The sequence below is a fragment of the Astyanax mexicanus genome, unplaced genomic scaffold (genome assembly GCF_023375975.1).
Source record: "Astyanax mexicanus isolate ESR-SI-001 unplaced genomic scaffold, AstMex3_surface scaffold_41, whole genome shotgun sequence".
Lineage (NCBI taxonomy): Eukaryota > Metazoa > Chordata > Actinopteri > Characiformes > Acestrorhamphidae > Astyanax > Astyanax mexicanus.
In genome coordinates this window covers 715,001-732,500 of record NW_026040051.1, presented here as the reverse complement: position 1 = coordinate 732,500, position 17,500 = coordinate 715,001, and the positions used below count along the sequence as shown (strand labels likewise).

Genomic DNA, 17,500 nt, shown 5'->3' with positions numbered 1-17,500 from the left:
GAAGAACCGCAACCTTGGCGCGGCGGGGGCCGTTACCGGCCTCACACCATCCCTGGGCTGAGCCTCTATCAGAAGGACTCAGGCCCCCCGGCCCGCGCCTAGAGATACGGACTTCTATACGCCACATGTCCCAGCGCCCGTGAAGGACGGGGGATTCGGCGCTGGGCTCTTCCCTCTTCGCTCGCCGCTACTAGGGGAATCCTTGTTAGTTTCTTTTCCTCCGCTTAGTAATATGCTTAAATTCAGCGGGTTGTCTCGTCTGATCTGAGGTCGCGCTCGAAGGGCTGTCGTCGCCAGGCGTACGCCGCCGCGAGGGAGGGCGGGAACCACCCCTCGCGGTCTGGCTGGAAACCGTTCGGAGGAACCCTTCGAGACGGGGAGGTTCGATTCGGCCGGAGGACGGGATGAAAACGGGAAGAAAAAACTTAAGCCCCCCTCTTCGCCTTCTACCGGAGCATTTCCTACCAACCTCTCTTTTGCCGCGCGCTCGGCCCGAACGAAAAGGAGAGGGAGGACGGAGATCCGCCGACGGAGAGACGGCGCGCATAACGGGCAGCCAGAGAGGGTAAAACCCATCGGCAGCCGTCGCTACGACGTCTCTCCACGGATCGCCGCCACCTCTCCCTCGCCGGAACGAGGAACAGTAGAGGACGGTGTGTGGAAAGCCGGCCTCCGAGACCCATCGCTGGGCAACGGAGACGAAGGCGAGAGGGTGGACGAAAGTCTTCCCCCGCGATCAAGCCCATCGATCGGCTTTTATCGAGTCCCGAACGAGAAGGGAACCTGACCGAGTCTGCTTTTAGGAAGACGAAGGTGCCTCGGAGCGGGCGAGAGAGGACCGGTCAGCGCTCGTTTGCATGTATTAGCTCTGGAATTACCACAGTTATCCGAGTAACGTGTGGAGCGATCAAAGGAACCATAACTGATTTAATGAGCCATTCGCAGTTTCACTGTACCTTCCGTGTGCACTTAGACCTGCATCGCTTAATCTTTGAGACAAGCATATGTTACTGGCAGGATCAACCAGGTTGCTGCGAGTGGTTTTTGTCACAGAAAAAAAACATTGGTTCTTGGAGGGGAGAGGGATCGGCCCCGTACCGTCCGATAAACCCCTACGGCAGGGGGGGAAGGGCGGAGAGGCTTGTCCGAGCTCACCCCTCATTGCTCCCAGTGGAAATTAGTGTGGCAACTCCGCTGCGCGAGTTCCCGCTTGCTTCGGGGATAACAAGGAAACGCTCGTTCCGAAACCTGTGGTCCGGAGCTTTTTGAAGCCGGGTGCTGCAGCTCGGGGGACGCGAGGACCGCCGAGGCATCAAGTCCGACGACTCCGGGCCGACCGGTTATCGTGTAGGGCAGATTGAGATATAGACGGGCCGTCTACGACTCCCTCGGATAGGTTCGGAAAGGTCCTCCCCCTGACGGAGGACACCCCTGGAGGCTAACCCGCTGGGTCGGGTAGGAACGCACCGCGCACAGTGGCCACGGAGGGCCGCGCGGTTGCCTAACCAGGCGGGCTCGGTAGTCCATTCGATCGGGTCAAAATAATAAAAGAGATACCCCCCCTGGAACCGTCTCTGGAAGTTTGGTTTTTCCTCCGTACCACCTGGGGGGCGGGGGGGGGACGGAGGCCGACCTGCGGAGCTTCATGGTCGGGTAGGATCGGGTCCATGTTATAGTGTCCAAAAATCCCCTTTGGAACCATTAATGGGGCTTTATTTAAGCTCTGCCATGCTTAGAAATGAATGGAGAATCATCTCCAGTGCTTGGACCCCTAGTCATTGCCACTCTCCTCAACAGTCCGACGGCACCCCTTTGAAAAACCCCCCGACGAAAAATCCTCCAGAGCGCGGGCGAACTCGCTCCGAGGCCGACCGGAGTGCACCTTCGTCGGGCACGGGAGTCGGGCGAAGGGGGTCAGAAATCCTGGAGCTCGCCACCCTCACTAGTTTTTGGCGTGAAATGGTAGACCAAAAGTGGGGACTTAGAAAATTTTCACACTTTTTCGGCCTACCACTGGTAGACCAAATGGGACTTAGTCATTTTTTCGACTTTTCGAGCCTACCACTGGTAGACCGAGTGGGACTTAGTCATTTTTTTCAAATTTTCGGAGCTACCACTGGTAGACTGAATGGGACTTAGTCATTTTTTTCGACTTTTCGAGCCTACCACTGGTAGACCAAGTTGGACTTAGTCATTTTTTCGACTTTTCGGGCCTACCACTGGTAGACCAAATGGGACTTAGTCATTTTTTCCACTTTTGGGGCCTACCACTGGTAGACCAAGTGGGACTTAGTCATTTTTTCCACTTTTCTGGGCTACCACTGGTAGAACAAGTGGGACTTAGTCATTTTTTCCACTTTTCTGAGCTACCACTGGTAGACCAAGTGGGACTTGGTCCACCAAGCCTGGAATTCAGCCCTCAGCCTGGACACCTTGGGAACCAGCCCTGGAGGACTCACCCAGGCCTGGGCTCCATCCACCAGTCTAGGACCCTCAGGAACCAGCCCTGGAGGACTCACCCAGGCCTGGGCTCCATCCACCAGTCTGGGACCCTCAGGAACCAGCCCTGGAGGACTCACCAAGGCCTGGGCTCCATCCACCAGTCTGGGACCCTCAGGAACCAGCCCTGGAGGACTCACCCAGGCCTGGGCTCCATCCACCAGTCTGGGACCCTCAGGAACCAGCCCTGGAGGACTCACCAAGGCCTGGGCTCCATCCACCAGCCTGGGACCCTCAGGAACCAGCCCTGGAGGACTCACCAAGGCCTGGGCTCCATCCACCAGCCTGGGACCTTCAGGAACCAGCCCTGGAACACTCTAGTAACGTATAACAAGACCATGGTAATAGAAGCAAGAGGGGAAAAGCTTACAGCACCTGGTATTCCCAGGTGGTCTTCCATCCAAGTACTAACCAGGGCAAACCCTGCTTAGCTTCCAAGATCAGACGAGATCGGGCGTTCTCAGGGTAGTGTGACCGTAAGCGATTGCTGACCTCTCATCAAGACTACTTATGCGACTTCATCTATGTTGGGTTTCAGATAGCACACGAGTAATGTATAACAAGACCATGGTCATAGAAGCAAAAAGTTAAACGCTTACAGCACCTGGTACTCCCAGGTGGTCTCCCATCCAAGTACTAACCAGGCCAAACCCTGCTTAGCTTCCGAGAACAGATGACATCTGGCGTTCTCAGGGTTGTGTGACCGTAAGCGATTGCTGACCTCTCATCAAGACTACTTATGCGACTTCATCTATGTTGGGTTTCAGATAATACACTAGTAATGTATAACAAGACCATGGTCACAGAAGCAAGAGGGGAAAAGCTTACAGCACCTGGTATTCCCAGGTGGTTTCCCATCCAAGTACTAACCAGGCCGAACCCTGCTTAGCTTCCGAGATCAGACGAGATCGGGCGTTCTCAGGGTTGTGTGACCTTAAGGGATCGCAGAACTCTCATCAAGACTACTTATGCAACTTCATCTATGTTGGGTTTCAGATAACAAACTAGTAATGTATAACAAGACCATGGTAATAGAAGCAAGAGGGGAAAAGCTTAAAGCACCTGGTATTCCCAGGTGGTCTTCCATCCAAGTACTAAGCAGGGCAATCCCTGCTTAGCTTCCGAGATCAGACGAGATCGAGCGTTCTCAGGGTAGTGTGACCGTAAGCGATTGCAGAACTCTCATCAAGACTACTTATGCGACTTCATCTATGTTGGGTTTTAGATTACACACTAGTAATGTATAACAAGACCATGGTCATAAATCAAGAGGGGAAAAGCTTACAGCACCTGTTATTCCCAGGTGGTCTTCCATCCAAGTACTAACCAGGCCAAACCCTGCTTAGCTTCCGAGATCAGACGAGATCGGGCATTCTCAGGGTAGGGTGACTGTAAGCGATTGCAGAACTATCATCAAGACTACTTATGCGAATTCATCTATGTTGGGTTTCAGATAACACACTAGTAATGTATAACAAGACCATGGTCCCAGAAGCAAGAGGGGAAAAACTTACAGCACCTGGTATTCCCAGGTGTTCTCCCATCCAAGTACTAACCGGGCCAAACCCTGCTTAGCTTCCGAGTTCAGACGAGATCAGGCGCTTTCAGGGTAGTGTGAACGTAAGCGTTTGCTGACCTCTCATCAAGACTACTTATGCGACTTCATCTATGTTGGGTTTCAGATAATACACTAGTAATGTATAACAAGACCATGGTCCCAGAAGCAAGAGGGGAAAAGCTTACAGCACCTGGTATTCCCAGGTGGTCTCCCATCCAAGTACTAACCAGGCCCAACCCTGCTTAGCTTCCGAGATCATACGAGATCAGGCGTTCTCAGGGTAGTTTGACCGTAAGCCATTGCAGAGCTCTCATCAAGACTACTTATGCAACTTCATCTATGTTGGGTTTCAGATAACAAACTAGTAATGTATAACAAGACCATGGTAATAGAAGCAAGAGGGGAAAAGCTTACAGCACCTGGTATTCCCAGGTGGTCTCCCATCCAAGTACTAACCAAGCCAAACCCTGCTTAGCTTCCGAGATCAGACGAGATCAGGTGTTTTGAGGGTAGTGTGACCGTAAGCAATTGCTGACCTCTCATCAAGACTACTTATGCGACTTCATCTATGTTGGGTTTCAGATAATACACTAGTAATGTATAACAAGACCATGGTAATAGAAGCGAGAGGGGAAAAGCTTAAAGCACCTGGTATTCCCAGGTGGTCTTCCATCCAAGTACTAACCTGGCCAAACCCTGCTTAGCTTCCGAGTTCAGACAAGATCAGGCATTCTCAGGGTAGTGTGACTGTATGCGATTGCAACACTCTCATCAAGACTATTTATGCGACTTCATCTATATTCGATTTCAAATAATACACTAGTAACGTATAACAAGACCATGGTCATAGAAGCAAGAGGGGAAAAGCTTACAGCACCTGGTATTCCCAGGTGGTCTCCCATCCAAGTACTAATCAGGGCAAACCCTGCTTAGCTTCCGAGATCAGACGAGATCGAGCATTCTTAGGGTAGTGTGACCGTAAGCGATTGCAGAACTCTCATCAAGACTACTTATGCGACTTCATCTATGTTGGGTTTTAGATTACAAACTAGTAATGTATAACAAGACCATGGTTATAGAAGCAAGAAGTGAAAAGCTTACAGCACCTGGTATTACCATTTGGTCTCCCATCCAAGTACTAACCAGGCCAAACCCTGCTTAGCTTCCGAGATCAGACAAGATTGGGCGTTCTCAGGGCAGTGTAACCGTAAGCTATTTCAAAACTCTCATCAAGACTACTTATGCAACTTCATCTATGTTTGGTTTCAGATAACAAACTAGTAATGTATAACAAGACAATGGTAATAGAAGCAAGAGGGGAAAAGCTTACAGCACCTGGTATTCCCAGGTGGTCTTCCATCCAAGAACTAACCAAGGCAAACCCTGCTTAGTTTCCGAGATCAGACGAGATCCGGCCTTCTCAGTGTAGTGTGACCGTAAGCGATTGCAGAACTGTCATCAAGACTACTTATGCGACTTCATCTATGTTGGGTTTCAGATAATACACTAGTAATGTATAACAAGACCATGGTCATAGAATTAAGAGGGGAAAAGCTTACAGCACCTGGTATTCCCAGGTGGTCTCCCATCCAAGTACTTACCAGGCCAAACCCTGCTTAGCTTCCGAGATCAGACGAGATATGGCATTCTCAGGGTAGTGTGACCGTAAGCCGTTGCAGAGCTCTCATCAAGACTACTTATGCAACTTCATCTATGTTGGGTTTCAGATAACAAACTAGTAATGTATAACAAGACCATGGTAATAGAAGCAAGAGGGGAAAAGCTTACAGCACCTGGTATTCCCATGTGGTCTCCCATCCAAGTACTAACCCGACCAAACGCTGCTTAGCTTCCGAGATCAGACGAGATCTGGAGTTCTCAGGGTTGTGTGACCGTAAGCGATTACAGAACTCTCATCAAGACTACTTATGCGACTTCATCTATGTTCGGTTTCAAACAACACACTAGTAACGTATAACAAGACCATGGTCATAGAAGCAAGAGGGGAAAAGCTTACAGCACCTGGTACTCCCAGGTGGTCTCCCATCCACGTACTTACCAGACCAAACCCTGCTTAGCTTCCGAGATCAGACGAGATCGTGCGTTCTCAGAGTAGTGTTACCGTAAGCGATTGCAGAGCTCTCATCAAGAATACTTAAGCAACTTCATCTATGTTGGGTTTCAGATAACAAACTAGTAATGTATAACAAGACCATGGTAATAGAAGCAAGAGGGGAAAAGCTTAAAGCACCTGGTATTCCCAGGTGGTCTCCATTCCAAGTACTAACCAGGCCAAACCCTGCTTAGCTTCCGAGATCAGACGAGATCAGGCGTTCTCAGGGTAGTGTGACCGTAAGCCATTGCAGAGCTCTCATCAAGACTACTTATGCAACTTCATCTATGTTTGGTTTCAGATAACAAACTAGTAATGTATAACAAGACAATGGTAAAAGAAGCAAGAGGGGAAAAGCTTACAGCACCTGGTATTCCCAGGTGGTCTTCCATCCAAGAACTAACCAAGGCAAACCCTGCTTAGTTTCCGAGATCAGACGAGATCCGGCCTTCTCAGGGTAGTGTGACCGTAAGCGATTGCAAAACTCTCATCAAGACTACATATGCGACTTCATCTATGTTGGATTTTAGATTACACACTAGTAATGTAAAACAAGACCATGGTCACAGAAGCAAGAGGGGAAAAGCTTACAGCACCTGGTATTCCCAGGTGGTCTCCCGTCCAAGTACTAACCATGCCAAACCCCGCTTAGCTTCCGAGATCAGACGAGATCGGGCGTTCTCAGGGTAGTGTGACCGTAAGCGATTGCAGAACTGTCATCAAGACTACTTATGCGACTTCATCTATGTTGGGTTTCAGATAATACACTAGTAATGTATAACAAGACCATGGTCATAGAATTAAGAGGGGAAAAGCTTAAAGCACCTGGTATTCCCAGGTGGTCTCCCATCCAAGTACTTACCAGGCCAAACCCTGCTTAGCTTCCGAGATCAGACGAGATCTGGCATTCTCAGGGTAGTGTGACCGTAAGCGAGTGCTGACGTCTCATCAAGACTACTTATGCAACTTCATCTATGTTGGGCTTCAGATAACAAACTAGTAATGTATAACAAGACCATGGTAATAGAAGCATGAGGGGAAAAGCTTAAAGCACCTGGTATTCCCAGGTCGTCTCCCATCCAAGTACTAACCAGGGCAAACCCTGCTTAGCTTCCGAGATCAGACGAGATCGGGCGTTCTCAGGGTAGTGTGACTGTATGCGATTGCTGACCTCTCATCAAGACTATTTATGCGACTTCATCTATGTTGGGTTTCAGAAAACACTCTAGTAACGTATAACAAGACCATGGTCATAAATCAAGAGGGGAAAAGCTTACAGCACCTGGTATTCCCAGGTGGTCTCCCATCCAAGTACTAACCAGGCCAAACCTTGCTTAGCTTCCGAGATCAGACGAGATCGGGTGTTCTCAGGGTAGTGTGACCGTAAGCGATTGCAGAACTGTCATCAAGACTATTTATGTGACTTCATCTATGTTGGGTTTCAGATAACACTCTAGTAATGTATAACAAGACCATGGTCATAAATCAAGAGGGGAAAAGCTTACAGCACCTGGTAATCCCAGGTGGTCTCCCATCCAAGTACTATCCAGGCCAAACCCTGCTTAGCTTCCGAGACCAGACGAGATCAGGCGTTCTCAGGGTAGTGTGACCGTAAGCGACTGCAGACGTCTCATCAAGACTACTTATGCGACTTCATCTATGTTGGGTTTCAGATAATACACTAGTAATGTATAACAAGACCATGGTAATGGAAGCAAGAGGGGGGGGAAAGCTTACAGCACCTGGTATTCCCAGGTGGTCTCCCATCCAAGTACTAACCAGGCCAAACCCTGCTTAGCTTCCGAGATCAGACGAGATCGGGCGTTCTCAGGGTAGTGTGACCGTAAGCCATTGCAGACCTCTCATCAAGACTACTTATGCAACTTCATCTATGTTGGGTTTCAGATAACAAACTAGTAATGTATAACAAGACCATGGTAATGGAAGCAAGAGGGGAAAAGCTTACAGCACCTGGTATTCCCAGGTGGTCTCCCATCCAAGTACTAACCAGGCCAAACCCTGCTTAGCTCCTGAGATCAGACAAGATCAGGCGTTCTCAGGGTAGTGTGACCGTAAGCCATTGCAGACCTCTCATCAAGACTACTTATGCAACTTCATCTATGTTGGGTTTCAGATAACAAACTAGTAATGTATAACAAGACCATGGTAATGGAAGCAAGAGGGGAAAAGCTTACAGCACCTGGTATTCCCAGGTGGTCTCCCATCCAAGTACTAACCAGGCCAAACCCTGCTTAGCTTCCGAGATCAGACGAGATCGGGCGTTCTCAGGGTAGAGTGACCGTAAGCCATTGCAGAGCTCTCATCAAGACTACTTATGCAACTTCATCTATGTTGGGTTTCAGATAACAAACTAGTAATGTATAACAAGACCATGGTAATGGAAGCAAGAGGGGAAAAGCTTACAGCACCTGGTATTCCCAGGTGGTCTCCCATCCAAGTACTAACCAGGCCAAACCCTGCTTAGCTTCCGAGATCAGACGAGATCGGGCGTTCTCAGGGTAGTGTGACCGTAAGCCGTTGCAGAGCTCTCATCAAGACTACTTATGCAACTTCATCTATGTTGGGTTTCAGATAACAAACTAGTAATGTATAACAAGACCATGGTAATGGAAGCAAGAGGGGAAAAGCTTACAGCACCTGGTATTCCCAGGTGGTCTCCCATCCAAGTACTAACCAGGCCAAATCCTGCTTAACTTCCGAGATCAGACGAGATCGGGCGTTCTCAGGGTAGTGTGACCGTAAGCCATTGCAGAGCTCTCATCAAGACTACTTATGCAACTTCATCTATGTTTGGTTTCAGATAACAAACTAGTAATGTATAACAAGACTATGGTAATGGAAGCAAGAGGGGAAAAGCTTACAGCACCTGGTATTCCCAGGTGGTCTCCCATCCAAGTACTAACCAGGCCAAACCCTGCTTAGCTTCCGAGATCAGACGAGATCGGGCGTTCTCAGGGTAGTGTGACCGTAAGCCATTGCAGAGCTCTCATCAAGACTACTTATGCAACTTCATCTATGTTGGGTTTCAGATAACAAACTAGTAATGTATAACAAGACCATGGTAATGGAAGCAAGAGGGGAAAAGCTTACAGCACCTGGTATTCCAAGGTGGTCTCCCATCCAAGTACTAACCAGGCCAAACCCTGCTTAGCTTCCGAGATCAGACGAGATCGGGCGTTCTCAGGGTAGTGTGACCGTAAGCCATTGCAGAGCTCTCATCAAGACTACTTATGCAACTTCATCTATGTTGGGTTTCAGATAACAAACTAGTAATGTATAACAAGACCATGGTAATGGAAGCAAGAGGGGAAAAGCTTACAGCACCTGGTATTCCCAGGTGGTCTCCCATCCAAGTACTAACCAGGCCAAACCCTGCTTAGCTTCCGAGATCAGACGAGATCGGGCGTTCTCAGGGTAGTGTGACCGTAAGCCATTGCAGAGCTCTCATCAAGACTACTTATGCAACTTCATCTATGTTGGGTTTCAGATAACAAACTAGTAATGTATAACAAGACCATGGTAATGGAAGCAAGAGGGGAAAAGCTTACAGCACCTGGTATTCCCAGGTGGTCTCCCATCCAAGTACTAACCAGGCCAAAACCTGCTTAGCTTCCGAGATCAGACGAGATCGGGGTAGTGTGACCGTAAGCCATTGCAGAGCTCTCATCAAGACTACTTATGCAACTTCATCTATGTTGGGTTTCAGATAACAAACTAGTAATGTATAACAAGACCATGGTAATGGAAGCAAGAGGGGAAAAGCTTACAGCACCTGGTATTCCCAGGTGGTCTCCCATCCAAGTACTAACCAGGCCAAACCCTGCTTAGCTTCCGAGATCAGACGAGATCGGGCGTTCTCAGGGTAGTGTGACCGTAAGCCATTGCAGAGCTCTCATCAAGACTACTTATGCAACTTCATCTATGTTGGGTTTCAGATAACAAACTAGTAATGTATAACAAGACCATGGTAATGGAAGCAAGAGGGGAAAAGCTTACAGCACCTGGTATTCCCAGGTGGTCTCCCATCCAAGTACTAACCAGGCCAAACCCTGCTTAGCTTCCGAGATCAGACAAGATCGGGCGTTCTCAGGGTAGTGTGACCGTAAGCCATTGCAGAGCTCTCATCAAGACTACTTATGCAACTTCATCTATGTTGGGTTTCAGATAACAAACTAGTAATGTATAACAAGACCATGGTAATGGAAGCAAGAGGGGAAAAGCTTACAGCACCTGGTATTCCCAGGTGGTCTCCCATCCAAGTACTAACCAGGCCAAACCCTGCTTAGCTTCCGAGATCAGACGAGATCGGGCTTTCTCAGGGTAGTGTGACCGTAAGCCATTGCAGAGCTCTCATCAAGACTACTTATGCAACTTCATCTATGTTGGGTTTCAGATAACAAACTAGTAATGTATAACAAGACCATGGTAATGGAAGCAAGAGGGGAAAAGCTTACAGCACCTGGTATTCCCAGGTGGTCTCCCATCCAAGTACTAACCAGGCCAAACCCTGCTTAGCTTCCGAGATCAGACGAGATCGGGCGTTCTCAGGGTAGTGTGACCGTAAGCCATTGCAGAGCTCTCATCAAGACTACTTATGCAACTTCATCTATGTTGGGTTTCAGATAACAAACTAGTAATGTATAACAAGACCATGGTAATGGAAGCAAGAGGGGAAAAGCTTACAGCACCTGGTATTCCCAGGTGGTCTCCCATCCAAGTACTAACCAGGCCAAACCCTGCTTAGCTTCCGAGACCAGACGAGATCGGGCGTTCTCAGGGTAGTGTGACCGTAAGCCATTGCAGAGCTCTCATCAAGACTACTTATGCAACTTCATCTATGTTGGGTTTCAGATAACAAACTAGTAATGTATAACAAGACCATGGTAATGGAAGCAAGAGGGGAAAAGCTTACAGCACCTGGTATTCCCAGGTGGTCTCCCATCCAAGTACTAACCAGGCCAAACCCTGCTTAGCTTCCGAGATCAGACGAGATCGGGCGTTCTCAGGGTAGTGTGACCGTAAGCCATTGCAGAGCTCTCATCAAGACTACTTATGCAACTTCATCTATGTTGGGTTTCAGATAACAAACTAGTAATGTATAACAAGACCATGGTAATGGAAGCAAGAGGGGAAAAGCTTACAGCACCTGGTATTCCCAGGTGGTCTCCCATCCAAGTACTAACCAGGCCAAACCCTGCTTAGCTTCCGAGATCAGACGAGATCGGGCGTTCTCAGGGTAGTGTGACCGTAAGCCATTGCAGAGCTCTCATCAAGACTACTTATGCAACTTCATCTATGTTGGGTTTCAGATAACAAACTAGTAATGTATAACAAGACCATGGTAATGGAAGCAAGAGGGGAAAAGCTTACAGCACCTGGTATTCCCAGGTGGTCTCCCATCCAAGTACTAACCAGGCCAAACCCTGCTTAGCTTCCGAGATCAGACGAGATCGGGCGTTCTCAGGGTAGTGTGACCGTAAGCCATTGCAGAGCTCTCATCAAGACTACTTATGCAACTTCATCTATGTTGGGTTTCAGATAACAAACTAGTAATGTATAACCGGACCATGGTAATGGAAGCAAGAGGGGAAAAGCTTACAGCACCTGGTATTCCCAGGTGGTCTCCCATCCAAGTACTAACCAGGCCAAACCCTGCTTAGCTTCCGAGATCAGACGAGATCGGGCGTTCTCAGGGTAGTGTGACCGTAAGCCATTGCAGAGCTCTCATCAAGACTACTTATGCAACTTCATCTATGTTGGGTTTCAGATAACAAACTAGTAATGTATAACAAGACCATGGTAATGGAAGCAAGAGGGGAAAAGCTTACAGCACCTGGTATTCCCAGGTGGTCTCCCATCCAAGTACTAACCAGGCCAAACCCTGCTTAGCTTCCGAGATCAGACGAGATCGGGCGTTCTCAGGGTAGTGTGACCGTAAGCCGTTGCAAAGCTCTCATCAAGACTACTTATGCAACTTCATCTATGTTGGGTTTCAGATAACAAACTAGTAATGTATAACAAGACCATGGTAATGGAAGCAAGAGGGGAAAAGCTTACAGCACCTGGTATTCCCAGGTGGTCTCCCATCCAAGTACTAACCAGGCCAAACCCTGCTTAGCTTCCGAGATCAGACGAGATCGGGCGTTCTCAGGGTAGTGTGACCGTAAGCCATTGCAGAGCTCTCATCAAGACTACTTATGCAACTTCATCTATGTTGGGTTTCAGATAACAAACTAGTAATGTATAACAAGACCATGGTAATGGAAGCAAGAGGGGAAAAGCTTACAGCACCTGGTATTCCCAGGTGGTCTCCCATCCAAGTACTAACCAGGCCAAACCCTGCTTAGCTTCCGAGATCAGACGAGATCGGGCGTTCTCAGGGTAGTGTGACCGTAAGCCATTGCAGAGCTCTCATCAAGACTACTTATGCAACTTCATCTATGTTGGGTTTCAGATAACAAACTAGTAATGTATAACAAGACCATGGTAATGGAAGCAAGAGGGGAAAAGCTTACAGCACCTGGTATTCCCAGGTGGTCTCCCATCCAAGTACTAACCAGGCCAAACCCTGCTTAGCTTCCGAGATCAGACGAGATCGGGCGTTCTCAGGGTAGTGTGACCGTAAGCCATTGCAGAGCTCTCATCAAGACTACTTATGCAACTTCATCTATGTTGGGTTTCAGATAACAAACTAGTAATGTATAACAAGACCATGGTAATGGAAGCAAGAGGGGAAAAGCTTACAGCACCTGGTATTCCCAGGTGGTCTCCCATCCAAGTACTAACCAGGCCAAACCCTGCTTAGCTTCCGAGATCAGACGAGATCGGGCGTTCTCAGGGTAGTGTGACCGTAAGCCATTGCAGAGCTCTCATCAAGACTACTTATGCAACTTCATCTATGTTGGGTTTCAGATAACAAACTAGTAATGTATAACAAGACCATGGTAATGGAAGCAAGAGGGGAAAAGCTTACAGCACCTGGTATTCCCAGGTGGTCTCCCATCCAAGTACTAACCAGGCCAAACCCTGCTTAGCTTCCGAGATCAGACGAGATCGGGCGTTCTCAGGGTAGTGTGACCGTAAGCCGTTGCAGAGCTCTCATCATGACTACTTATGCAACTTCATCTATGTTGGGTTTCAGATAACAAACTAGTTATGTATAACAAGACCATGGTAATGGAAGCAAGAGGGGAAAAGCTTACAGCACCTGGTATTCCCAGGTGGTCTCCCATCCAAGTACTAACCAGGCCAAACCCTGCTTAGCTTCCGAGATCAGACGAGATCGGGCGTTCTCAGGGTAGTGTGACCGTAAGCCATTGCAGAGCTCTCATCAAGACTACTTATGCAACTTCATCTATGTTGGGTTTCAGATAACAAACTAGTAATGTATAACAAGACCATGGTAATGGAAGCAAGAGGGGAAAAGCTTACAGCACCTGGTATTCCCAGGTGGTCTCCCATCCAAGTACTAACCAGGCCAAACCCTGCTTAGCTTCCGAGATCAGACGAGATCGGGCGTTCTCAGGGTAGTGTGACCGTAAGCCATTGCAGAGCTCTCATCAAGACTACTTATGCAACTTCATCTATGTTGGGTTTCAGATAACAAACTAGTAATGTATAACAAGACCATGGTAATGGAAGCAAGAGGGGAATCAAATCAAATCAAATCAAATTTATTTGTATAGCGCTTTTTACAACAGGTGTTGGCACAAAGCAGCTTTACAGAAACATGATTACAGGACAAAGAATCAGGCAAAACATTACACATAGAAAATACAGAAAACAGAACCCCCAGTGAGCGCGGAGGCAAGGAAAAACTCCCTCAGAGCTGCAGGAGGAGAAAGAAACCTTGGGAGGACCAAGACTCACATTAAAGGGGGGACCATCCTACCACTGGTCAAACGGCTTTTAAATTAAAATTTAAAAAGTCTTTTATACATCTATATAGGTTTTATGTACTCAGGAGTGTAATAGCGCCACTAATGGCTTGGATGTAATCTGTAGTGGAGAGTAAGATGGTCGATGAGCAGCTGATCTGTGGTGGTGGTGGAGAAGAGCTGACTTCAGAAACTTCCATCAGTCTGGCCGGACAGGAGACGCGAGAGCCTGAGGGTCCAACATCGGTATCGGGTCAGACAGGTGGGCAGTCAGTAACTCGGAGGAAAGCAGAGAGATGGAATTAGTTTTGACTGGATTTATGCAAAACTGAGAATATTAAAACATTATCAGAGTGTGGCAAATGACTCCGGCAGAACTGAATAAAACAGCCTAACTAAAGGCAGAGAGCCAGAAGGTAACATAGACATGGAGGCACCCTGAAACACTGGCATCCACCCACTCCACCGTCCACAAACCTGAGTGACCGTGTGCAGTGGGAGAACAACAGCACCAGCATCTCAGTTTACCACAATTCCCTCTGTCCATGAACCCCTGAATCTGCAGCCTTATCTAAAGGGAAAACATTAATTACCAAAAGCTAAACTAAACAAGTAAGTTTTCAGTCTAGACTTAAAGATTGAGACTGTGTCTGAGTCCCGAACATATTCGGGGAGATTATTCCAGAGTTGAGGCGCTTTATAAGAGAAAGCTCTTCCTCCTGCAGAGCTCCTCTGAATTTTAGGCACTACTAATAAACCAGCACCCTGAGATCTGAGTAATCGCGGTGGTTCATAACAGGAGATGAGGTCTTGTAAATACTCAGGAGCGAGTCCGTGTAGGGCTTTATACGTTAACAGGAGAATTTTATAGTCTATGCGGAATTTGACTGGAAGCCAGTGCAGTGCTGATAGTACTGGACTAATATGGTCAAATTTTCTAGTTTTAGTAAGGACCCTGGCTGCAGCATTTTGAACTAGCTGAAGTTTATTTAAGTTACTGCCGGAACATCCAGACAGTAGCGCATTACAATAATCTAGCCTTGAGGTAATAAAGGCATGTACTAATTTTTCTGCGTCATGCAGTGATAGGGCATTTCTTAGCTTGGCAATATTACGGAGGTGTAGAAAAGCTGTTCTAGTAACATTAGATATGTGTTTATCGAATGCTAGATCTGAATCTATAATAACTCCAAGGTTTTTAGCTGCTGAACCAGGGGTGGCTGAGAAGTCAGCCAGATTTAGCATTAAGTCTGATAATTTATTTCTAGCAGCTTTGGGGCCTAACAGGAGAACTTCTGTTTTATCACTATTTAATAGGAGGAAGTTGTGCGACATCCATGATTTTACATCTTCTACACAATCCTCGATTTTCTTTAATCTCACTCTGTCATCAGGTTTGGCTGATATGAAGAGCTGCGTGTCATCCGCATAACAATGAAAATTCACATCATGTTTTCTAATAACTTTGCCCAGTGGGAGCATATATAATGTAAATAATAACGGTCCTAATATAGAGCCTTGTGGAATTCCATATCTTACCTTGGTATAACTGGAAGACATATCATTTATCCTCACAAACTGATAGCGATCGGTTAAGTACGATTTAAACCATGCTAAGGCAGTTCCGGTTACACCGACCATGTTCTCTAGTCTTTCTAAAAGGATAGTATGATCTATTGTATCAAAGGCTGCGCTCAGATCGAGAAGTACGAGTAAGGAAACACAGCCTTGGTCGGCGGCTATAAGTAGATCGTTTGTTATTCTAACTAAAGCTGTCTCAGTGCTATGATAAGGCCTAAATCCAGATCTCGGGGAAAAGCTTACAGCACCTGGTATTCCCAGGTGGTCTCCCATCCAAGTACTAACCAGGCCAAACCCTGCTTAGCTTCCGAGATCAGACGAGATCGGGCGTTCTCAGGGTAGTGTGCCCGTAAGCCATTGCAGAGCTCTCATCAAGACTACTTATGCAACTTCATCTATGTTGGGTTTCAGATAACAAACTAGTAATGTATAACAAGACCATGGTAATGGAAGCAAGAGGGGAAAAGCTTACAGCACCTGGTATTCCCAGGTGGTCTCCCATCCAAGTACTAACCAGGCCAAACCCTGCTTAGCTTCCGAGATCAGACGAGATCGGGCGTTCTCAGGGTAGTGTGACCGTAAGCCATTGCAGAGCTCTCATCAAGACTACTTATGCAACTTCATCTATGTTGGGTTTCAGATAACAAACTAGTAATGTATAACAAGACCATGGTAATGGAAGCAAGAGGGGAAAAGCTTACAGCACCTGGTATTCCCAGGTGGTCTCCCATCCAAGTACTAACCAGGCCAAACCCTGCTTAGCTTCCGAGATCAGACGAGATCGGGCGTTCTCAGGGTAGTGTGACCGTAAGCCATTGCAGAGCTCTCATCAAGACTACTTATGCAACTTCATCTATGTTGGGTTTCAGATAACAAACTAGTAATGTATAACAAGACCATGGTAATGGAAGCAAGAGGGGAAAAGCTTACAGCACCTGGTATTCCCAGGTGGTCTCCCATCCAAGTACTAACCAGGCCAAACCCTGCTTAGCTTCCGAGATCAGACGAGATCGGGCGTTCTCAGGGTAGTGTGACCGTAAGCCATTGCAGAGCTCTCATCAAGACTACTTATGCAACTTCATCTATGTTGGGTTTCAGATAACAAACTAGTAATGTATAACAAGACCATGGTAATGGAAGCAAGAGGGGAAAAGCTTACAGCACCTGGTATTCCCAGGTGGTCTCCCATCCAAGTACTAACCAGGCCAAACCCTGCTTAGCTTCCGAGACCAGACGAGATCGGGCGTTCTCAGGGTAGTGTGACCGTAAGCCATTGCAGAGCTCTCATCAAGACTACTTATGCAACTTCATCTATGTTGGGTTTCAGATAACAAACTAGTAATGTATAACAAGACCATGGTAATGGAAGCAAGAGGGGAAAAGCTTACAGCACCTGGTATTCCCAGGTGGTCTCCCATCCAAGTACTAACCAGGCCAAACCCTGCTTAGCTTCCGAGATCAGACGAGATCGGGCGTTCTCAGGGTAGTGTGACCGTAAGCCATTGCAGAGCTCTCATCAAGACTACTTATGCAACTTCATCTATGTTGGGTTTCAGATAACAAACTAGTAATGTATAACAAGACCATGGTAATGGAAGCAAGAGGGGAAAAGCTTACAGCACCTGGTATTCCCAGGTGGTCTCCCATCCAAGTACTAACCAGGCCAAACCCTGCTTAGCTTCCGAGATCAGACGAGATCGGGCGTTCTCAGGGTAGTGTGACCGTAAGCCATTGCAGAGCTCTCATCAAGACTACTTATGCAACTTCATCTATGTTGGGTTTCAGATAACAAACTAGTAATGTATAACAAGACCATGGTAATGGAAGCAAGAGGGGAAAAGCTTACAGCAC

At 47.4% G+C, this 17,500-nt stretch overlaps 41 non-coding genes and 15 pseudogenes across 41 annotated transcripts in view; all 56 read right to left on the bottom strand.

The window, feature by feature from the left end:
* Nucleotides 1–2,862: 2,862 nt before the first annotated feature.
* On the bottom strand, nucleotides 2,863–2,981 carry LOC125794619 (5S ribosomal RNA). The gene has a single exon (XR_007433725.1). It is a non-coding gene; the product is annotated as a 5S ribosomal RNA (ribosomal RNA).
* Nucleotides 2,982–3,091: 110 nt separating this feature from the next.
* Nucleotides 3,092–3,210, bottom strand: LOC125794665 (5S ribosomal RNA; annotated as a pseudogene).
* Nucleotides 3,211–3,320: 110 nt separating this feature from the next.
* On the bottom strand, nucleotides 3,321–3,439 carry LOC125794637 (5S ribosomal RNA; annotated as a pseudogene).
* A 110-nt stretch (nucleotides 3,440–3,549) lies between these two features.
* LOC125794705 (5S ribosomal RNA) lies at nucleotides 3,550–3,668 on the bottom strand (annotated as a pseudogene).
* A 109-nt stretch (nucleotides 3,669–3,777) lies between these two features.
* LOC125794632 (5S ribosomal RNA) lies at nucleotides 3,778–3,896 on the bottom strand (annotated as a pseudogene).
* Nucleotides 3,897–4,006: 110 nt separating this feature from the next.
* On the bottom strand, nucleotides 4,007–4,125 carry LOC125794631 (5S ribosomal RNA). Its single transcript, XR_007433737.1, has one exon. It is a non-coding gene; the product is annotated as a 5S ribosomal RNA (ribosomal RNA).
* A 110-nt stretch (nucleotides 4,126–4,235) lies between these two features.
* On the bottom strand, nucleotides 4,236–4,354 carry LOC125795069 (5S ribosomal RNA). Its single transcript, XR_007434080.1, has one exon. It is a non-coding gene; the product is annotated as a 5S ribosomal RNA (ribosomal RNA).
* A 110-nt stretch (nucleotides 4,355–4,464) lies between these two features.
* On the bottom strand, nucleotides 4,465–4,583 carry LOC125795170 (5S ribosomal RNA). The gene has a single exon (XR_007434181.1). It is a non-coding gene; the product is annotated as a 5S ribosomal RNA (ribosomal RNA).
* A 110-nt stretch (nucleotides 4,584–4,693) lies between these two features.
* Nucleotides 4,694–4,812, bottom strand: LOC125794698 (5S ribosomal RNA; annotated as a pseudogene).
* Nucleotides 4,813–4,922: 110 nt separating this feature from the next.
* Nucleotides 4,923–5,041, bottom strand: LOC125794653 (5S ribosomal RNA; annotated as a pseudogene).
* A 110-nt stretch (nucleotides 5,042–5,151) lies between these two features.
* LOC125794702 (5S ribosomal RNA) lies at nucleotides 5,152–5,270 on the bottom strand (annotated as a pseudogene).
* A 110-nt stretch (nucleotides 5,271–5,380) lies between these two features.
* Nucleotides 5,381–5,499, bottom strand: LOC125794724 (5S ribosomal RNA; annotated as a pseudogene).
* A 110-nt stretch (nucleotides 5,500–5,609) lies between these two features.
* Nucleotides 5,610–5,728, bottom strand: LOC125794662 (5S ribosomal RNA; annotated as a pseudogene).
* A 110-nt stretch (nucleotides 5,729–5,838) lies between these two features.
* Nucleotides 5,839–5,957, bottom strand: LOC125794604 (5S ribosomal RNA). The gene has a single exon (XR_007433710.1). It is a non-coding gene; the product is annotated as a 5S ribosomal RNA (ribosomal RNA).
* Nucleotides 5,958–6,067: 110 nt separating this feature from the next.
* Nucleotides 6,068–6,186, bottom strand: LOC125794695 (5S ribosomal RNA; annotated as a pseudogene).
* Nucleotides 6,187–6,296: 110 nt separating this feature from the next.
* Nucleotides 6,297–6,415, bottom strand: LOC125794686 (5S ribosomal RNA; annotated as a pseudogene).
* Nucleotides 6,416–6,525: 110 nt separating this feature from the next.
* On the bottom strand, nucleotides 6,526–6,644 carry LOC125794716 (5S ribosomal RNA; annotated as a pseudogene).
* A 110-nt stretch (nucleotides 6,645–6,754) lies between these two features.
* LOC125794588 (5S ribosomal RNA) lies at nucleotides 6,755–6,873 on the bottom strand. The gene has a single exon (XR_007433694.1). It is a non-coding gene; the product is annotated as a 5S ribosomal RNA (ribosomal RNA).
* A 110-nt stretch (nucleotides 6,874–6,983) lies between these two features.
* LOC125794648 (5S ribosomal RNA) lies at nucleotides 6,984–7,102 on the bottom strand (annotated as a pseudogene).
* A 110-nt stretch (nucleotides 7,103–7,212) lies between these two features.
* Nucleotides 7,213–7,331, bottom strand: LOC125794699 (5S ribosomal RNA; annotated as a pseudogene).
* Nucleotides 7,332–7,440: 109 nt separating this feature from the next.
* Nucleotides 7,441–7,559, bottom strand: LOC125795029 (5S ribosomal RNA). Its single transcript, XR_007434041.1, has one exon. It is a non-coding gene; the product is annotated as a 5S ribosomal RNA (ribosomal RNA).
* A 109-nt stretch (nucleotides 7,560–7,668) lies between these two features.
* LOC125794624 (5S ribosomal RNA) lies at nucleotides 7,669–7,787 on the bottom strand. Its single transcript, XR_007433730.1, has one exon. It is a non-coding gene; the product is annotated as a 5S ribosomal RNA (ribosomal RNA).
* A 113-nt stretch (nucleotides 7,788–7,900) lies between these two features.
* LOC125794801 (5S ribosomal RNA) lies at nucleotides 7,901–8,019 on the bottom strand. Its single transcript, XR_007433812.1, has one exon. It is a non-coding gene; the product is annotated as a 5S ribosomal RNA (ribosomal RNA).
* Nucleotides 8,020–8,129: 110 nt separating this feature from the next.
* Nucleotides 8,130–8,248, bottom strand: LOC125794573 (5S ribosomal RNA). The gene has a single exon (XR_007433678.1). It is a non-coding gene; the product is annotated as a 5S ribosomal RNA (ribosomal RNA).
* Nucleotides 8,249–8,358: 110 nt separating this feature from the next.
* LOC125795070 (5S ribosomal RNA) lies at nucleotides 8,359–8,477 on the bottom strand. Its single transcript, XR_007434081.1, has one exon. It is a non-coding gene; the product is annotated as a 5S ribosomal RNA (ribosomal RNA).
* Nucleotides 8,478–8,587: 110 nt separating this feature from the next.
* LOC125794800 (5S ribosomal RNA) lies at nucleotides 8,588–8,706 on the bottom strand. The gene has a single exon (XR_007433811.1). It is a non-coding gene; the product is annotated as a 5S ribosomal RNA (ribosomal RNA).
* Nucleotides 8,707–8,816: 110 nt separating this feature from the next.
* Nucleotides 8,817–8,935, bottom strand: LOC125795074 (5S ribosomal RNA). Its single transcript, XR_007434085.1, has one exon. It is a non-coding gene; the product is annotated as a 5S ribosomal RNA (ribosomal RNA).
* Nucleotides 8,936–9,045: 110 nt separating this feature from the next.
* LOC125794799 (5S ribosomal RNA) lies at nucleotides 9,046–9,164 on the bottom strand. The gene has a single exon (XR_007433810.1). It is a non-coding gene; the product is annotated as a 5S ribosomal RNA (ribosomal RNA).
* A 110-nt stretch (nucleotides 9,165–9,274) lies between these two features.
* On the bottom strand, nucleotides 9,275–9,393 carry LOC125795081 (5S ribosomal RNA). Its single transcript, XR_007434092.1, has one exon. It is a non-coding gene; the product is annotated as a 5S ribosomal RNA (ribosomal RNA).
* Nucleotides 9,394–9,503: 110 nt separating this feature from the next.
* LOC125794798 (5S ribosomal RNA) lies at nucleotides 9,504–9,622 on the bottom strand. The gene has a single exon (XR_007433809.1). It is a non-coding gene; the product is annotated as a 5S ribosomal RNA (ribosomal RNA).
* Nucleotides 9,623–9,732: 110 nt separating this feature from the next.
* Nucleotides 9,733–9,841, bottom strand: LOC125794725 (5S ribosomal RNA; annotated as a pseudogene).
* A 110-nt stretch (nucleotides 9,842–9,951) lies between these two features.
* Nucleotides 9,952–10,070, bottom strand: LOC125794797 (5S ribosomal RNA). The gene has a single exon (XR_007433807.1). It is a non-coding gene; the product is annotated as a 5S ribosomal RNA (ribosomal RNA).
* Nucleotides 10,071–10,180: 110 nt separating this feature from the next.
* LOC125795125 (5S ribosomal RNA) lies at nucleotides 10,181–10,299 on the bottom strand. Its single transcript, XR_007434136.1, has one exon. It is a non-coding gene; the product is annotated as a 5S ribosomal RNA (ribosomal RNA).
* A 110-nt stretch (nucleotides 10,300–10,409) lies between these two features.
* On the bottom strand, nucleotides 10,410–10,528 carry LOC125795138 (5S ribosomal RNA). The gene has a single exon (XR_007434149.1). It is a non-coding gene; the product is annotated as a 5S ribosomal RNA (ribosomal RNA).
* Nucleotides 10,529–10,638: 110 nt separating this feature from the next.
* LOC125794796 (5S ribosomal RNA) lies at nucleotides 10,639–10,757 on the bottom strand. The gene has a single exon (XR_007433806.1). It is a non-coding gene; the product is annotated as a 5S ribosomal RNA (ribosomal RNA).
* A 110-nt stretch (nucleotides 10,758–10,867) lies between these two features.
* On the bottom strand, nucleotides 10,868–10,986 carry LOC125795078 (5S ribosomal RNA). Its single transcript, XR_007434089.1, has one exon. It is a non-coding gene; the product is annotated as a 5S ribosomal RNA (ribosomal RNA).
* Nucleotides 10,987–11,096: 110 nt separating this feature from the next.
* On the bottom strand, nucleotides 11,097–11,215 carry LOC125794795 (5S ribosomal RNA). Its single transcript, XR_007433805.1, has one exon. It is a non-coding gene; the product is annotated as a 5S ribosomal RNA (ribosomal RNA).
* Nucleotides 11,216–11,325: 110 nt separating this feature from the next.
* Nucleotides 11,326–11,444, bottom strand: LOC125794794 (5S ribosomal RNA). The gene has a single exon (XR_007433804.1). It is a non-coding gene; the product is annotated as a 5S ribosomal RNA (ribosomal RNA).
* Nucleotides 11,445–11,554: 110 nt separating this feature from the next.
* LOC125794793 (5S ribosomal RNA) lies at nucleotides 11,555–11,673 on the bottom strand. The gene has a single exon (XR_007433803.1). It is a non-coding gene; the product is annotated as a 5S ribosomal RNA (ribosomal RNA).
* A 110-nt stretch (nucleotides 11,674–11,783) lies between these two features.
* LOC125794790 (5S ribosomal RNA) lies at nucleotides 11,784–11,902 on the bottom strand. The gene has a single exon (XR_007433801.1). It is a non-coding gene; the product is annotated as a 5S ribosomal RNA (ribosomal RNA).
* A 110-nt stretch (nucleotides 11,903–12,012) lies between these two features.
* Nucleotides 12,013–12,131, bottom strand: LOC125794789 (5S ribosomal RNA). Its single transcript, XR_007433800.1, has one exon. It is a non-coding gene; the product is annotated as a 5S ribosomal RNA (ribosomal RNA).
* Nucleotides 12,132–12,241: 110 nt separating this feature from the next.
* On the bottom strand, nucleotides 12,242–12,360 carry LOC125794788 (5S ribosomal RNA). Its single transcript, XR_007433799.1, has one exon. It is a non-coding gene; the product is annotated as a 5S ribosomal RNA (ribosomal RNA).
* Nucleotides 12,361–12,470: 110 nt separating this feature from the next.
* On the bottom strand, nucleotides 12,471–12,589 carry LOC125794787 (5S ribosomal RNA). The gene has a single exon (XR_007433798.1). It is a non-coding gene; the product is annotated as a 5S ribosomal RNA (ribosomal RNA).
* A 110-nt stretch (nucleotides 12,590–12,699) lies between these two features.
* Nucleotides 12,700–12,818, bottom strand: LOC125794786 (5S ribosomal RNA). The gene has a single exon (XR_007433797.1). It is a non-coding gene; the product is annotated as a 5S ribosomal RNA (ribosomal RNA).
* A 110-nt stretch (nucleotides 12,819–12,928) lies between these two features.
* On the bottom strand, nucleotides 12,929–13,047 carry LOC125794785 (5S ribosomal RNA). The gene has a single exon (XR_007433796.1). It is a non-coding gene; the product is annotated as a 5S ribosomal RNA (ribosomal RNA).
* Nucleotides 13,048–13,157: 110 nt separating this feature from the next.
* On the bottom strand, nucleotides 13,158–13,276 carry LOC125794784 (5S ribosomal RNA). Its single transcript, XR_007433795.1, has one exon. It is a non-coding gene; the product is annotated as a 5S ribosomal RNA (ribosomal RNA).
* Nucleotides 13,277–13,386: 110 nt separating this feature from the next.
* Nucleotides 13,387–13,505, bottom strand: LOC125794783 (5S ribosomal RNA). The gene has a single exon (XR_007433794.1). It is a non-coding gene; the product is annotated as a 5S ribosomal RNA (ribosomal RNA).
* Nucleotides 13,506–13,615: 110 nt separating this feature from the next.
* Nucleotides 13,616–13,734, bottom strand: LOC125794782 (5S ribosomal RNA). The gene has a single exon (XR_007433793.1). It is a non-coding gene; the product is annotated as a 5S ribosomal RNA (ribosomal RNA).
* Nucleotides 13,735–15,885: 2,151 nt separating this feature from the next.
* On the bottom strand, nucleotides 15,886–16,004 carry LOC125795094 (5S ribosomal RNA). Its single transcript, XR_007434105.1, has one exon. It is a non-coding gene; the product is annotated as a 5S ribosomal RNA (ribosomal RNA).
* A 110-nt stretch (nucleotides 16,005–16,114) lies between these two features.
* On the bottom strand, nucleotides 16,115–16,233 carry LOC125794781 (5S ribosomal RNA). The gene has a single exon (XR_007433792.1). It is a non-coding gene; the product is annotated as a 5S ribosomal RNA (ribosomal RNA).
* A 110-nt stretch (nucleotides 16,234–16,343) lies between these two features.
* LOC125794779 (5S ribosomal RNA) lies at nucleotides 16,344–16,462 on the bottom strand. Its single transcript, XR_007433790.1, has one exon. It is a non-coding gene; the product is annotated as a 5S ribosomal RNA (ribosomal RNA).
* A 110-nt stretch (nucleotides 16,463–16,572) lies between these two features.
* On the bottom strand, nucleotides 16,573–16,691 carry LOC125794778 (5S ribosomal RNA). The gene has a single exon (XR_007433789.1). It is a non-coding gene; the product is annotated as a 5S ribosomal RNA (ribosomal RNA).
* A 110-nt stretch (nucleotides 16,692–16,801) lies between these two features.
* LOC125795077 (5S ribosomal RNA) lies at nucleotides 16,802–16,920 on the bottom strand. The gene has a single exon (XR_007434088.1). It is a non-coding gene; the product is annotated as a 5S ribosomal RNA (ribosomal RNA).
* A 110-nt stretch (nucleotides 16,921–17,030) lies between these two features.
* Nucleotides 17,031–17,149, bottom strand: LOC125794777 (5S ribosomal RNA). The gene has a single exon (XR_007433788.1). It is a non-coding gene; the product is annotated as a 5S ribosomal RNA (ribosomal RNA).
* A 110-nt stretch (nucleotides 17,150–17,259) lies between these two features.
* Nucleotides 17,260–17,378, bottom strand: LOC125794776 (5S ribosomal RNA). The gene has a single exon (XR_007433787.1). It is a non-coding gene; the product is annotated as a 5S ribosomal RNA (ribosomal RNA).
* A 110-nt stretch (nucleotides 17,379–17,488) lies between these two features.
* The window catches only part of LOC125794775 (5S ribosomal RNA), a 119-nt gene continuing 107 nt past the window's right edge, over nucleotides 17,489–17,500 (bottom strand). Inside the window, exon 1 of the ribosomal RNA XR_007433786.1 lies at nucleotides 17,489–17,500. This exon is cut by the window's right edge and continues 107 nt beyond it. This is a non-coding gene — a ribosomal RNA (5S ribosomal RNA).